Source organism: Lucilia sericata, unplaced genomic scaffold (assembly GCF_015586225.1).
Source record: "Lucilia sericata isolate MDLA Ls3-8-SP2 unplaced genomic scaffold, ASM1558622v1 Contig000787F_arrow, whole genome shotgun sequence".
Lineage (NCBI taxonomy): Eukaryota > Metazoa > Arthropoda > Insecta > Diptera > Calliphoridae > Lucilia > Lucilia sericata.
Genome location: NW_023994780.1, coordinates 117,896 through 133,860, shown reverse-complemented (window position 1 = coordinate 133,860; position 15,965 = coordinate 117,896). Strand labels below are relative to the sequence as shown.

The 15,965-nt window shown below is 30.2% G+C and overlaps 1 protein-coding gene and 1 long non-coding RNA gene across 2 annotated transcripts in view; one reads left to right on the top strand and one right to left on the bottom strand.

Annotated features, from left to right (window-relative positions):
* LOC119608093 overlaps positions 1-15,965 on the top strand; it is a 56,656-nt gene that overhangs the window by 20,092 nt on the left and 20,599 nt on the right. Inside the window, exon 2 of the long non-coding RNA XR_005231791.1 lies at positions 7,393-7,510. This is a non-coding gene — a long non-coding RNA (uncharacterized LOC119608093). The remainder of the gene's footprint in view (positions 1-7,392; positions 7,511-15,965) is intronic.
* LOC119608092 (E3 ubiquitin-protein ligase Arkadia) overlaps positions 9,325-15,965 on the bottom strand; it is a 73,402-nt gene continuing 66,761 nt past the window's right edge. Inside the window, exons 4-5 of the transcript XR_005231790.1 lie at positions 12,607-12,745; positions 9,325-9,662 (exon numbers count right to left, since the gene is read on the bottom strand). The gene's annotated coding sequence lies outside the window, so the exon portion shown is untranslated. The remainder of the gene's footprint in view (positions 9,663-12,606; positions 12,746-15,965) is intronic.

The window sequence follows — 15,965 nt, the reverse complement described above, 5'->3', positions numbered from 1 at the left end:
CTAGTTCAGTTCTAGTTCAGTTCTAGTTCAGTTCTAGTTCAGTTCTAGTTCAGTTCTAGTTCAGTTCTAGTTCAGTTCTAGTTCAGTTCTAGTTCAGTTCTAGTTCAGTTCTAGTTCAGTTTAGTTCAGTTCTAGTTCAGTTCTAGTTCAGTTCTAGTTCAGTTCTAGTTCAGTTCTAGTTCAGTTCTAGTTCAGTTCTAGTTCAGTTCTAGTTCAGTTCTAGTTCAGTTCTAGTTCAGTTCTAGTTCAGTTCTAGTTCAGTTCTAGTTCAGTTCTAGTTCAGTTCTAGTTCAGTTCTAGTTCAGTTCTAGTTCAGTTCTAGTTCAGTTCTAGTTCAGTTCTAGTTCAGTTCTAGTTCAGTTAGTTCAGTTCTAGTTTCAGTTCTAGTTCAGTTCTATTCAGTTCTAGTTCAGTTCTAGTTCAGTTCTAGTCAGTTCTAGTTCATTCTAGTTCAGTTCTAGTTCAGTTCTAGTTCAGTTCTAGTTCAGTTCTAGTTCAGTTCTAGTTCAGTTCTAGTTCAGTTCTAGTTCAGTTCTAGTTCAGTTCTAGTTCATTCTAGTTCAGTTAGTTCAGTTCTAGTTCAGTTCTAGTTCAGTTCTAGTTCAGTTCTTAGTTCAGTTCTAGTTCAGTTCTAGTTCAGTTCTAGTTCAGTTCTAGTTCAGTTCTAGTTCAGTTCTAGTTCAGTTCTAGTTCAGGTTCTAGTTCAGTTCTAGTTCAGTTCTAGTTCAGTTCTAGTTCAGTTCTAGTTCAGTTCTAGTTCAGTTCTAGTTCAGTTTAGTTCAGTTCTAGTTCAGTTCTAGTTCAGTTCTAGTTCAGTCTAGTTCAGTTCTAGTTCAGTTCTAGGTTCAGTTCTAGTTCAGTTCTAGTTCAGTTCTAGTTCAGTTCTAGTTCAGTTCTAGTTCAGTTCTAGTTCAGTTCTAGTTCAGTTCTAGTTCAGTTCTAGTTCAGTTCTAGTTCAGTTCTAGTTCAGTTCTAGTTCAGTTCTAGTTCAGTTCGTTCAGTTCTAGTTCAGTTCTAGTTCAGTTCTAGTTCAGTTCTAGTTCAGTTCTAGTTCAGTTCTAGTTCAGTTCTAGTTCAGTTAGTTTAGTTCAGTTCTAGTTCAGTTCTAGTTCAGTTCTAGTTCAGTTCTAGTTCAGTTCTAGTTCAGTTCTAGTTCAGTTCTAGTTCAGTTCTAGTTCAGTTCTAGTTCAGTTCTAGTTCAGTTCTAGTTCAGTTCTAGTTCAGTTCTAGTTCAGTTCTAGTTCAGTTCTAGTTCAGTTCTAGTTCAGTTCTAGTTCAGTTCTAGTTCAGTTCTAGTTCAGTTCTAGTTCAGTTCTAGTTCAGTTCTAGTTCAGTTCTAGTTCAGTTCTAGTTCAGTTCAGTTCTAGTTCAGTTCTAGTTCAGTTAGTTCAGTTCTAGTTCAGTTCTAGTTCAGTTCTAGTTCAGTCTAGTCAGTTCTAGTTCAGTCTACTTCAGTTCTAGTTCAGTTCTAGTTCAGTTCAAGTTCAGTTCTAGTTCAGTTCATGTTCAGAAAAATATGGCAGTAAAAATTTGCAGTCCAGTCCACTGTACAGGACAAGAAACTCTACAACTGCATTTTACTCCTTTTTGCATTTTATTTTTGTTTTTTATGCCAAAATACTTCAACCATTTTTCAATGTTTATTATTTTTAGAAAATTGTTCTATAAAATTTTACTATTTTGCGGTTGTTTTTACAGTAAACACATTATTTGCATTCAATTTTAAACAATGTTTTATGAAAACAAACTTACAGCAGCAACAGTGAAATAATTGAAAACAACAAATACCAACATAAACTAATATTTAAACTAATAGAATTTTAATTAACTCAATAATACTATTGAAATACATGCTCAAATTTATAAAATTAACATAGTAATAAAAATTAATTAACTGCTATAACACCAACGACAACTAATACTAATATTATAATTTCCTAAGCTGTCAAATAAAATTAATTTGCAATTCATTTTTATAAACACATTCGTTTTCCCAAAAAATCCACCACTAATCCACAATACTCACCCTTAAATATTGAAAACAGTTTTAAAACAACATCAGTTCACATTACAAAGAACACACAATGTTTTTGCTGAATTTTAATGAATATTTTTCTATAATCAAAAATACGAAACTTGTTTTTTTTTTTTTTTTTTTTGAATGTTAAAAAAGGCAAAATCGTTAGAAAAAAATCAACTTACAGCAGTATGAAAAATATCCTGGGGTGTTAATTTCTATATATTGATATCCTGATGGGCAGATCCTTTCGTTTACCTCCTGTTGTGTAGTTTTAACTTAAAGTTTTATCGTAATCATCACCGGCGTCATTATTGGTTGTCCACCACGACTCTGTTAGTGAAAATCTAACGCTTTTATTCCTACTTTTATCTCTGGGGATTTTAAATCAAATTGTCACCCTCTTTACATACCAATCTACACATACATATGTATTTTGTATGTTGTCATATACACACCTACACATTATTTATTATGTGTGTGCCGGAGTGTGTGTTGATGTCAGTGTTTATTGACTGACCATTATTGGTCAAGTGTTATTTAAAATTAGTTGTTCGCATTTTGTTTTATTAAATATTTTTCATTCTGTTTTTGCTGTTTGAAACCATATGGGAGAATTTATTATTTTTTATTTTTGATTGACATGTTAGACGAGTAGAGCAAATAAATTATTGACCTGTTAAATTCTGGATTATTAGGGCAATTCGTTTGTCTGTCTGCTTTTTGTATTTTGTTTTCATCACAGTTGTAAATACTTATTTATTTTTTCGTCGGTTTGATTTTAAATTCCTGTCCCGTTGATATGTTATTTTTAAAACCATTAACAAATAGAAGGAGAGTAAATATTTAAAAAACTATTACATTCGGTGTAATTAAATATTTAAAATGCGTGATAGTGAAAAAATTGCACTATGTACTATGTCTGTCTCCATAATGTTCTAAGTTTAAAAAGAAATCAATGGATCAAAATTTTTTGTTAGTTGCCGATATTCGCAGTATCCAAAAATAATATTAAATAAACATATGATAATTAACTCCGATTCACTCACTATTTATATAAAATTATTAAATTTGATACCAAAAGGATGCCCCAATAATTAAGATCGGTTCGTGATTTCATTTATCTCCCATAGTCCTCCCTACGAAAATGGGAACAATATATTTACAGAATTATTTGGATATTGCTCATTTACAGCTTATAGACCGTCCTACGTCGAATTCAATGCTATAGCGTAATTTTAAGGTAAATATGAGCGTAAAAGTAATTTTCTGAAAAGGACCTAGTTCAATTCTAGCTCAGTTCTAGTTCAGTTCTAGTTCAGTTCTAGTTCAGTTCTAGTTCAGTTCTAGTTCAGTTCTAGTTCAGTTCTAGTTCAGTTCTAGTTTAGTTCTAGTTCAGTTCTAGTTCAGTTCTAGTTCAGTTCTAGTTCAGTTCTAGTTCAGTTCTAGTTCAGTTCTAGTTCAGTTCTAGTTCAGTTCTAGTTCAGTTCTAGTTCAGTTCTAGTTCAGTTCTAGTTCAGTTCTAGTTCAGTTCTAGTTCAGTTCTAGTTCAGTTCTAGTTCAGTTCTAGTTCAGTTCTAGTTCAGTTCTAGTTCAGTTCTAGTTCAGTTCTAGTTCAGTTCTAGTTCAGTTCTAGTTCAGTTCTAGTTCAGTTCTAGTTCAGTTCTAGTTCAGTTCTAGTTCAGTTCTAGTTCAGTTCTAGTTCAGTTCTAGTTCAGTTCTAGTTCAGTTCTAGTTCAGTTCTAGTTCAGTTCTAGTTCAGTTCTAGTTCAGTTCTAGTTCAGTTCTAGTTCAGTTCTAGTTCAGTTCTAGTTCAGTTCTAGTTCAGTTCTAGTTCAGTTCTAGTTCAGTTCTAGTTCAGTTCTAGTTCAGTTCTAGTTCAGTTCTAGTTCAGTTCTAGTTCAGTTCTAGTTCAGTTCTAGTTCAGTTCTAGTTCAGTTCTAGTTCAGTTCTAGTTCAGTACTAGTTCAGTTCAGTTCAGTTCTAGTTCAGTTCTAGTTCAGTTCTAGTTCAGTTCTAGTTCAGTTCTAGTTCAGTTCTAGTTCTAGTTCAGTTCTAGTTCAGTTCTAGTTCAGTTCTAGTTCAGTTCTAGTTCAGTTCTAGTTCAGTTCTAGTTCAGTTCTAGTTCAGTTCTAGTTCAGTTCTAGTTCAGTTCTAGTTCAGTTCTAGTTCAGTTCAGTTCTAGTTCAGTTCTAGTTCAGTTCTAGTTCAGTTCTAGTTCAGTTCTAGTTCAGTTCTAGTTCAGTTCTAGTTCAGTTCTAGTTCAGTTCTAGTTCAGTTCTAGTTCAGTTCTAGTTCAGTTCTAGTTCAGTTCTAGTTCAGTTCTAGTTCAGTTCTAGTTCAGTTCTAGTTCAGTTCTAGTTCAGTTCTAGTTCAGTTCTAGTTCAGTTCTAGTTCAGTTCTAGTTCAGTTCTAGTTCAGTTCTAGTTCATTCTAGTTCAGTTCTAGTTCAGTTTCTAGTTCAGTTCTAGTTCAGTTCTAGTTCAGTTCTAGTTCAGTTCTAGTTCAGTTCTAGTTCAGTTCTTGTTCAGTTCTAGTTCAGTTCTAGTTCAGTTCTAGTTCAGTTCTAGTTCAGTTCTAGTTCAGTTCTAGTTCAGTTCTAGTTCAGTTCTAGTTCAGTTCTAGTTCAGTTCTAGTTCAGTTCTAGTTCAGTTCTAGTTCAGTTCTAGTTCAGTTCTAGTTCAGTTCTAGTTCAGTTCTAGTTCAGTTCTAGTTCAGTTCTAGTTCAGTTCAGTTCAGTTCAGTTCTAGTTCAGTTCTAGTTCAGTTCTAGTTCAGTTCTAGTTCAGTTCTAGTTCAGTTCTAGTTCAGTTCTAGTTCAGTTCTAGTTCAGTTCTAGTTCAGTTCTAGTTCAGTTCTAGTTCAGTTCTAGTTCAGTTCTAGTTCAGTTCTAGTTCAGTTCTAGTTCAGTTCTAGTTCAGTTCTAGTTCAGTTCTAGTCAGTTTCTGTTCAGTTCTAGTCAGTTCTAGTTCAGTTCTAGTTCAGTTCTAGTCAGTTCTAGTTCAGTTCTAGTTCAGTTCTAGTTCAGTTCTAGTTCAGTTCTAGTTCAGTTCTAGTTCAGTTCTAGTTCAGTTCTAGTTCAGTGTCTTAGTTCAGTTCTAGTTCAGTTCTAGTCAGTTCTAGTCAGTTCATTAGTTCTAGTTCAGTTCTAGTTCAGTTCTAGTTCAGTTCTAGTTCAGTTTAGTTCAGTTCTAGTTCAGTTCTAGTTCAGTTCTAGTTCAGTTCTAGTTCAGTTCTAGTTCAGTTCTAGTTCAGTTCTAGTTCAGTTCTAGTTCAGTTCTAGTTCAGTTCTAGTTCAGTTCTAGTTAGTCTATCAGTTCTAGTCTTCTAGTTATAGTTCAGTTCTAGTTCAGTTCTAGTTCAGTTCTAGTTCAGTTTCTTAGTTAGTTCAGTTCTAGTTCAGTTCTAGTCAGTTCTAGTTCTAGTTCAGTTCTAGTTCAGTTCTAGTTCAGTTCTCGTTCATTCTCTTCAGTTCTATTCAGTTCTAGTTCAGTTCTAGTTCAGTTCTAGGTTCAGTCTCAGTTTCAGTTCTAGTTCAGTTCTAGTTCAGTTCTAGTCAGTCTGTCAGTTCTAGTTTCAGTTCTAGTTTCAGTTGCTAGTTCCAGTTCTAGTTTCAGTTCTAGTTTCAGTTCTAGTTTCAGTTCTAGTTCAGTTCTAGTTCAGTTCTAGTTCAGTTCTAGTTCAGTTCTAGTTAGTCTAGTTCAGTTCTAGTTCAGTTCTAGTCAGTTCTAGTCGTTCTAGTTCAGTTCTAGTTCAGTTCTAGTTCAGTTCTAGTTCAGTTCTAGTTCAGTTCTAGTTCAGTTCTAGTTCAGTCTAGTTCAGTTCTAGTTCAGTTCTGTTCTAGTTCCGTCAGTTCTAGTTCAGTTCTAGTTCGTTCAGTTCAGTTCTAGTTCAGTTCTAGTTCAGTTCTAGTTCAGTTCTAGTCAGTTCAGTTCAGTTCTAGTTCATTCTAGTTCAGTTCTAGTTCAGTTCTAGTTCAGTTCTAGTTCAGTTCAGCTAGTTCAGTTCTAGTTCATTTAGTTAGTATAGTTCAGTTCTAGTGTTGTTCAGTTCTAGTTAGTTCTAGTGTTCTAGTCAGTTCTAGTTCAGTTATAATTGTTCGGAGTTCAGTTCTAGTTCAGTCTATATTTTAGTTTAAATTCAGTTCAGCTAGTCAGTTATCAGTTCAGAGTCTAGTCAGTTCTAGTCAGTTATAGTTCTAGTGTTAAGTCAGTCTAGTCTTATTTTCAGTTCAGTGGCCATAATTGTGGATGATTCAATTTTTTTTAATATTTGGCTAAGTTAGCGCGAAGCATTTTCTTATTTTTGTTGATAAAAAATCAAGCTTATTTGAATGAATTTTTAAGGAGAATGTACAGTATAACAAGTCTAATAATATATAAATTTGCTCTTTATTCACTCTACTGAACTCTGCTCACATTGCGACTAAGAAATAAAACATCAGTTTATTATTAACATGTATTTACTCATTTTTCTATTTATTCATTCATTTATTTAGACTTTTTATTTTATATTTAGCTTAATATACAATCATAATAATTTTACTTTTTCTCTGTTCATTTTAGGTTCAGTTTGTTTTGTTTTTTTTTTTTTTTTTTTTTTTGTTTTGTTCACTATTAAGTCAATTTTGAACATAATACTTTAATAATAAATATATTTATGTATAATTTGTTATAATTTTAAAATAATAATTTTATTTTAATTTGTATTATTAAACATATTACTTGTATATGCATATTTCAATAATTGTTTAAATATATATAATTTCTTGTTACATAATTTGTTGTTGTATTGCATATTGTTGTATCATATACATACACACAAACTTTTGAATAATATTTTATAAATTATTACAAAATATCACATTTTAAGCCTTTTTTCCATTAAACATAAACATATTTTTATAGACATTTACACAAGTACAAAATTAAAAATCTATTTAAATGCAATCAAATATTTTGTAGTAAATGCAACATAATATGAAAGAAAATCAAATTGAAATAATTAAAATATTATTAATTTTCATTATATATTTATAATATATATTTTTTTATAACTATTTATGTTTTTTTTAGTCTTTCTTTAGTTTTTGTTTGTTTTGTTGTGTTTAATTAGTGAAAAACACACTTATTTCTTTATGGACATTTATTGTGTTAGTTAACAAAATTTTTATTCTTTTTTTGTTTTGGTATTTTTTAGATTTATTTAGTGCATTTTAATATAAAAATGTATTAATTTTTTATTTTATAATTGAATTATTTGGTTTATTTACTATCAACATGGGACTTTTTTATGAATTTGTTTAATATTTAATTTAGAGACAGTTTTGTAAAATAGCAATTATAGACTTAATTTAATTTTTTCTTTAATTTTTAGGAAATCAAAACCAGAGGATCATTTAACGATCATAATTTAACCAGGAAATCAAAGCCATTTGACGATCATACATTAACCAGGTGGCCACTTTATATTTTATTTCAACAGAAGCCCAAAGGTAGGCAATGTTTTATTACAATTTAAAAATATAATTATTATGTACATGGAATTTATTGGTTGACTATAGTAGAGCTCCTTAAATGATCTTTTGTTTTAATGAAATATTTACCACCAAAGTTGATCAGTGTCTTAGCAACTTTTTACTTTAAATGTTAATCTGACTCTAAGCAATGCTTTAGTTGAAAAATACTTTAGACTCTAAGATTCTTTTTAGTAGAAACGTTAACCTGACTCTGAGAAACTAGTACAATTGATCAGACTATGAGCAACCTTTTACTAGAAAAGCTCATTAGACTCTTGTCAACTTTCTACATGTCATCATATCAACTATTTACTAGGAAATTTGATCAGACTTAGAGACACTTTTTACTCGAAAGTAGATCGTACACTTAGTAACTTCTGTTCAAGGAAAGTTGATCAGACTCTGAGCAACTTTTTAGTATAAAATCTGATCAGACTTTGACTATAAACTTTTACCATATTTGAGACACTTTTCACTATAAAAATTGGTTATTGCTAAACTTTTTGCTACAAAAGTTGATCAGACTCTGAGGACATTTTTTTAGAAAACTTAATCCGACTCTGAGCAACTCTTTCTAGAAAAGTTGATCAGATTCTGAGCAACTTTTTTCCTAGAAAAATTTATCAGATTCTGAGCAACTTTTTTCTAGAAAAATTGATCAACGAAAAGTCGACTTTTCGACTTTTTTTCATTTAGTTAAAAGACGACTTTTCGACTTTTTGCATTTTATAAAAGGTAGATTTTCGAACATAAGTATTTTATAAAATTTGACTTTTCGACTTTTTTCGGCTTTTTCCGACTTTTCGATATTTTTTTTCGACTTTTTGACTATTTTCGACTTTTTTCGACTATTTTTTGATTTTTTTCGAGTTTTTCCGACTATTTTAGAGTTTTTGACTTTTTTTCCACTTTTTTAAAATTTTCGACTATTTTTGACTTTTTTCTACAATTTTCGACTTTACGACTTTTTCCGACTTTTCGACTTTTTCCGTCTTTTTCCGACTTTTTTCGACTTTTTCCGACTTTTTACGACTTTTCGACTTTCTTCGACTTTTTTCGACTTTATTCGACTTTTTTTGATTTATCGACTTTTATTAACAAAGTCTACTTTTCGACTTTTTTCACAGACAAAATAGTCGACTTCGACTTTTTTCGACAAAAAGTCGATTGTTCGATTATTCGAAATTTGATTTATAGAACCCTACTTCTTACAAGAAAAGTTAATCAGACTAGAGCAAATTTTTACCATAAAAGTTGGTTAGACTCAGAAAAGTGTATGGGCACAACATTTTACTTGAAAATTTGATAAGATTTTGAACAACTTTATATTAGAAAAGTGGATCAGACTTTGAGCAACTTTAGTAGAAAATTTTATCAAGCCCTTTTAAAATGATAGGTTTTTCATATTACCAAAAAACCATTCGGTAGTGTTGGTAAATGCCAAACAAATATGACAAAAGCTCAATTGAAGAATCCTTATGAAAATTTTAACTGAAAAATTAAATAAATTTTCAATGTTAACAATTTTGTTTCGGCGCCATTATATTTTACATAAATTGTTTAATCATACTTTTTTTCTGCACATTGACAGTTGTATGTGACATTTTTATCTTTAGTTCAATCAATAAATTTGTTGAATTCAATCGTTTTTTTTTTTCACACATATTTACATGGCAAATGATGTATATTTTATTTTCCCATTTTATAATTTATAGTAAATATTTATATTTCATTAAAATTGTTTTAAATCTTTTCGGTATATATTTAAATAATTTTCTATTTGTTTGTGAGTTTTGTGCATCCTGTTTTTTAAGGGGCAGTTACAATTTTCAGGTTAATTTTGTGTTTTAATATTTTTAAATTGTTTGTAGTTTTTTTTTTTTGCTTTTTACTGTTTTCTATAAAATTGAATTTAATTCTGTTGTTTGTGCTGTAATGGTGCCAAAATACATTTATGCAAATATTTATTATTGTAGTTGGAATTTGTGTGCTGCGTTTTTTTTTTTTAATCTATTTTTCAGTTTTTCTGGATTTTTCTATTTATTTGAGAAGGACGTTCCGTTTGTTAGTATAAAAAAGTGATTTTAGAAGATCGAAAGAATAATTATATAAATAAACCACCATCAATCTGAAATGAAAAAAATTAAGGAATTTTTAATATATCTTTATATAAAATAAAATTATTTGTGTGGAGAAATACAACTTCATGACATTTCAATATTTTTTAAAAAATATTCCACATACGCAACCGCTGTAAATTATAAAAAATACATAACATGAAATGTTTTTTTTTTTTCTATATAAAAGTGAAATGTTAAAAGAACATTTTGAAAAATTTACTATAAAAAGGAAAATTTTGAAAAATTTGCTATAAAATTTAATTTTCTATGAAAAAGAAAATTATCAAAAATTTCCTATAAAAAGAAAAATTTTCAAAAACTTCCGGTAAAAAAAGAAAAATTTCAAAAATTTCCTAATTTTCAAAAAAATCTTATAAAAATGGAAATATTAAAAAATTCCTTATCAAAAAGAAATTATTCTAAAAAATTAAAATTAAAAAAAAATATAAATTTTCGAAACGTAACAAAAATTTTCTATAAAAAAATTTATAAAAGGAGATTAAAAAATTTTCTTTGAAATAATAATTTTTGAAGGTAAATCCTTCTATAACAAACTGTACACACTGGCGGTATGCATTGACATTGAAGGCGCCTTCAATAACGTGTACACTGATACTCTTATCCAATCCCTAGACCAGTTTTATGTTGACCGGGTGCTCCGTAACTGGATCAACTACATGCTAAGGAACAGGTGGATAAGCTGCGAGATGTACGATATAACTATCAGGAAAAAGGTATACCACAGGATGGACCCTACCTGAGAAAGGACTTAGACCTGTCTGCTATGCAGACGATGTCGTAAGACTTTTAAAGGGAAAGGATCCAAATTACTTGTGCGGAAGAGCTGAGGAAGCTCTGCTGGGCTGAGCTGGACTAAACCGAGAGGCCTCAATGTTAACCCGGCGAAGACGGAATTCTGTCTTTTCACAAGAAAGAGAAAAAGTTCTACGTATACTGAACCTTGCTTCTTGGGCAAGAAGATACCGGTGACAGACAAAGTTAAGTACTTAGGTGTAATCCTTGACCAGAAATGCAAGTAGAGACACCACATAGAGGATAGGATCATATCGGTGCTGGGCGATATGTAGTTGAACTATAGACATGAAATGGGGTCTTAGTCCTACTATGACAAATTGTTGTGGCTTTATAAAAGTGTAATTAGACCAATTCTAGCTTATGCTTCAATAATCTGGTAGACTGCTTTGGACAGAAAGTGTACTGGCCAAAAGTGGCTATGGGATACGTTATTAATGTATACTGGACACATTGGAAGGTTATACGCAATCGTCGGACGTGCCTGATCGCATACCAGACACAGAATATGTTGGAAACTTTGAAACGCTGATCCCAGATAGAATGTCTTGGTCAAGCGAAACACTAAAGCAAATACCAGTAGGAATCCGTTGTTACACGGATGGCTCTATTTACCGACAGCCAGCAGGCAATTAGGGCGATATCAGGTGATATAATTAAATATAAGACCGTATTGGATTGTAGTAAAGCTTAAACCGAATACTCTCCCAGAGATAAGGTTTACATGGGTACCAGCCACTCGGGAGTAGTCGACAACGAAGTGGCAAATAGCTTTAAAGGGAACGGGGCTCGAGGTAGTTAACCTGACAAACATAAAACCATTCGTCGCAACAAAATCTGAATTAAAAATAGGGGTGAGAGAACCCCATAAGGCCTCTTGGAATAATGAAACTGTAGGTAGAACCACAAAGATCCTATGGGGTGATCCTGATGGGAATAAGACGAGAAGTCTCCTCAAAATGAGGAAGTCTGAAGTTAGTATGATGATACGTATTCTGAGTGGACACTAGGGTGATCGACTCGATTTTTCAACCGGTTTTAAAACCGGTTTTTTCTGCTTTACCAGTGTCGGTTTTTTCTTAATGTTGATTTTTCGAATATCGAATAACCCGGTTTTTTCACTTTTTAAAAACCGGGTTCGAATACTTTTATTTGCTTTGTATTCAAAGATTATTTAAATGAAATTTTTAAGTAAATAATAATACAGCTAAATTTTAAAAATATTCGAGTCGAGGAACTAGCGTATATTTTTCTACAGCTCCTTTGGTTAAACTTCTTTGATTTTCCTAATTAATTAAAAAAATTTATTTGTAAAATTGATAACTGTTTTATAAAATTTTATCAATCTTAAGATTATATTCCAATTACAATAATTAAATTTTATGGAAGTGTTGGAATGCCTATGCAAATTTCCTAAACATGGCTTTTAAAATAAGCTAGGATTACATAGTACCTTATGTTTAACAGAAGTGTCCCACTTTTTTCCTAATTTTTTTATATTAAAGAAATAATGTAAATCAGACGACTAGATCTAAAGTTATAATCTTTTAAACTGTTAAAAATCATTTCGGGCCATGTTTTATTAATCAAATTTAAAGATAAACATTAAGTTTTTTAAATTAAAATATATTTTTTTTATTTATAATGAAAAACCGGTTAACCGGTTTTTTCTGTATTTGAAAAATATCAACCGGTTTTTTTAAAATGTCAACTATTCGAACTATTCGAAAACCGGTTTTTGGAAAATTTCGAATAATCGATCACCCTAGTGGACACACATTGGACGTGCGGATTCAGACGAATGTAGAGCATGTGAAGAGGACAGTGAAACTCTGGAGCACTTTATTTGCCACTGTCAGGCATTCGTCGAAGTTAGATCCAAGTATCTTGGAAGTGATTTTCTATAAAAAAGAGATGATATTTCGATAATTTCCTATAAAAAATAAGAAAAAACATAGAATATTTTTGTATAAAAACAGGAAAATGTTAATATACAACTATTTTTTCTTTATAAAAATTTTGGAAAAAAAATAGATAATATTGAACATTTTCTTTAAAGGAAGTAGAAAATTTCGAAAATTTTTGTATAAAAAGAGAAAATTTCATATTAATTTCTTTAAAAAGTAAATTTATACTAACCATAATGTTCATGAAATATTGGACGACGACATTCTTCCATGGCATTCAATAGGTTGTAACAGGTTGAGGATGATAAAATATAATTCGCACATTTTCTATATTGTATAATATGACATGAGGCAGTCTTAGCATTGTATTCCTAAAAAATAAAAACAACAATAATATAATAAAATTTTGAATTTTATTTAATTTCAAAAATGATTTTCTTAATGTTTTCTAACTAAATTTGATTGCTTTACAATATTTTATTTTTATTACGTTGCAAGTTTATGTTGTTATTTACAATTTTATTTTTAAGCATAATTAAATATTCATACAAAATGTTTTCAAAGTTAAATTATATTTGCATACCACTTTGTTTATTTCCTGTGTAATTTTCTATTTTTTGGTTGTGCAGGAATTTCATTACTTAGTCTTAATTATGTAATTTTATTTACGTTGCTGTATGTATGAACATTTGTTATGTTTTATTTCATTTTTGTTTAGGAAAATTCATCATCATCATCATCAAACAGCATAAAACAATAAAACCTGTTAACACAGGTACAATACTAAATATACTAAATAATACAATTGAAAAAAATTAAATGAAATATTAAAAGTATGAATACTTGAACAACAATAGCAAACTTAGTTAATGTATGTTTGGCAAAAAAAAAGAAGAAAATAATGTGAAATAACAGGAAAATAGAAATAAAACTAAGTAGAAAACAAATAAAGTACCTTTCAAATATAAGTACTATTTATGTTCGTTCATGTTCGAATGTACAAGTATGTGTGTAGAAAATTAAATAAAACATAATTTACAAAGTGGCGCCAAAAGCCTTTTCTAACATGTGAAAGGTGTGTTTGGGTGATATACAACTTTTGCTTCTTCTACTACCATTGTTGGCTGAACTTCTCTGTTCAAATAATTCTGTTATTATTATGGGTAACTGAATTTAGAAATCAAATTTATCTAAACATGTCTATGAAGAGAAAATTTTTTAAAATTTTGTATAAATTGACTAGCTATATCCAGTGTGCTTCGCTACCCTCATCGTAATAAAATAAATAATATTGTAAATATTCAGTCAGTCCAATATACATTTATGTATATCTGCATTATCAAAAAGTCCCCTTTTATAGATTTTCATACAGGTTCCTAGGTTTAATATTTCATAGATTTTCAATCAATAATGATTGATTATTGTTTCAATATTATTAAAGTCAAAAAATATCAATTGGAGAACGAAAATGTAACAGAAAGTCCCTTTTTTAGATTTTAGCTGAATAAGGATGGTGCATGTTAAATTTTCAACCAGAAGTTCATCTCATACAGATTTTTATACACTCAGGAAGCTGCGTGTCCAATTTTATGTTTTAAGGTTCAAAATTATAGAAAACACAGAAAGTACCAGTTAAAGAACGAAAAAGTACCAAAATGACCCCATTTATGGGTTCATGTTTCTAGATTCAATATTATAGAAAATTGAAAAAGTACCAAAAAGTTCCCTTTTATAGGTTCTCCTTTACTATGGGCTCTACATCCTTAATTTCATGTTTCTAGGTTCAGTATTATAGAAAACTCATAAAGTACCAGTGAAAGAACGAAAAAGTGCCAAAAAGTTCCCTTTTATAAGATCTCATTTATTCTGGTCTCTACATGCTAAATTCATGTTTTTATATTCAATATTATAGAAAACTCAAAAAGTACCTTTTTTAAGGACGAAAAAGTACCAAAAAGTCCCCTTTTATAGGTTCTCCTTTACATTGGGCTCTATATCCTTAATTTCATGTTTCCAGGTTCAATATTATAGAAAACTCAAAAAGTACCAGTTAAAGAACGAAAAAGTGTCAAAAAGTCCCCTTTTATGGGTTTTGATCTGACTTCTCATATCTGAGAAACTATTAAAGCTAGAATCTTTAAATTCTACATGAAGAACTTTGACATTCATATGAACATTTAGAGAATAACGGGAGGACTTTTAAAGGGCGACTTGGCACCCTCCCATATGAATACAAAATTTCGTATATCTGGGAAACTATTAGGTTTTTAAAATTTTTCATAGATTGCAATAAAATTTTAATTAACGTTCGGAAAAATTGACGAATTGTAACAAATTGTATATCTGGAAAACACACTGGGTATAGCTAGTTATCTTTAAAGACAGACATTTTTCAGAAACTTGCAATATTTTTTAGAGTCTTATAAATAAATTTGACCATTTTCATTTACTCTTTAAAATACTTGCATATTTAACATTTCAAAATATTTTAAATGTCTTAATCAAACACATGTGTCCAGGATTGATGAAGACTTTTAAAAAGTAAACAATTTTAAATTGTTTTTCTAAACTTTAACATTCAACCATGAAATCCCATTTGGACACCCCTTTAAAAAAATTTTAAATACAAAAAAAAACTAAAACTAATTAAGGTATGAGAAAGTCTGGGTAAGGGGTTTTTTTAACCCCTTATTCTTTTGAGTTCCCCTTTCGCAAATAGACACACACACATATTTCTTCTATTTTCATGTTTAATAAAGATGCACCAGCAGACATCAGACACAACATAAAAGGGTGTTTGCTTTATGTTTCTAGAGAATGAAAAAAAAACATCCAGAACTAACAAAATATTTTGTTAAATGAAACTATGAACAAGCCAGGACTTCCATGCACATTTGTTTACTCTTCCCATGCCAAGGAATGAAGGAGCTTCATTTCATTGTTTACCACTCTCTTTTTTTGTTGTTCATTTATACATTTATTTGTTGTATGCAATTGTTGCATAAATAATGAACAGTGACAACAGTAACTACTGATGTTTGTTAATGTTTGTCTATAACCCAGTAAACAAATCTGATAAGTTTTCAAAGTTTTAGAATGCTAATAAAAGCTTCCTCAACCTATAGTTCATGGCTTTTACATTTTCAGAAAGATTTGTTGGGGTCCTGATATTCAATATGATATTATATAATAATAATTTGATGTTTACTGGGTTCTTAAACCAAAAGTGAAATAGTAGAAATTGAAACAACCACATTGAAACATAAATTTATTTTTGTCTTTAAATTGCATTTTCACTTTATGACCCCAGTAATAGCAGTGTGTGTGTGTGTGATGGTGTTGACTATGCCACTATCACCTCATCTCACACTTAATGTTTCTATTGTTTGTATTTTTACTACAAATTATTGAAATGCAGTCAACAAAAAGATTTGGTTTTGTTTAAATATATTTAAGTGTTTTAGTGACATACACACATACAATATTTACACACAAAATACAGAAAACGCACTCACCCACCCATACACACGTGCAGGCAAATGTTAAGATACGTGTGTCAAACGCATCTATTTACGTAAGAGTCGTGTTACG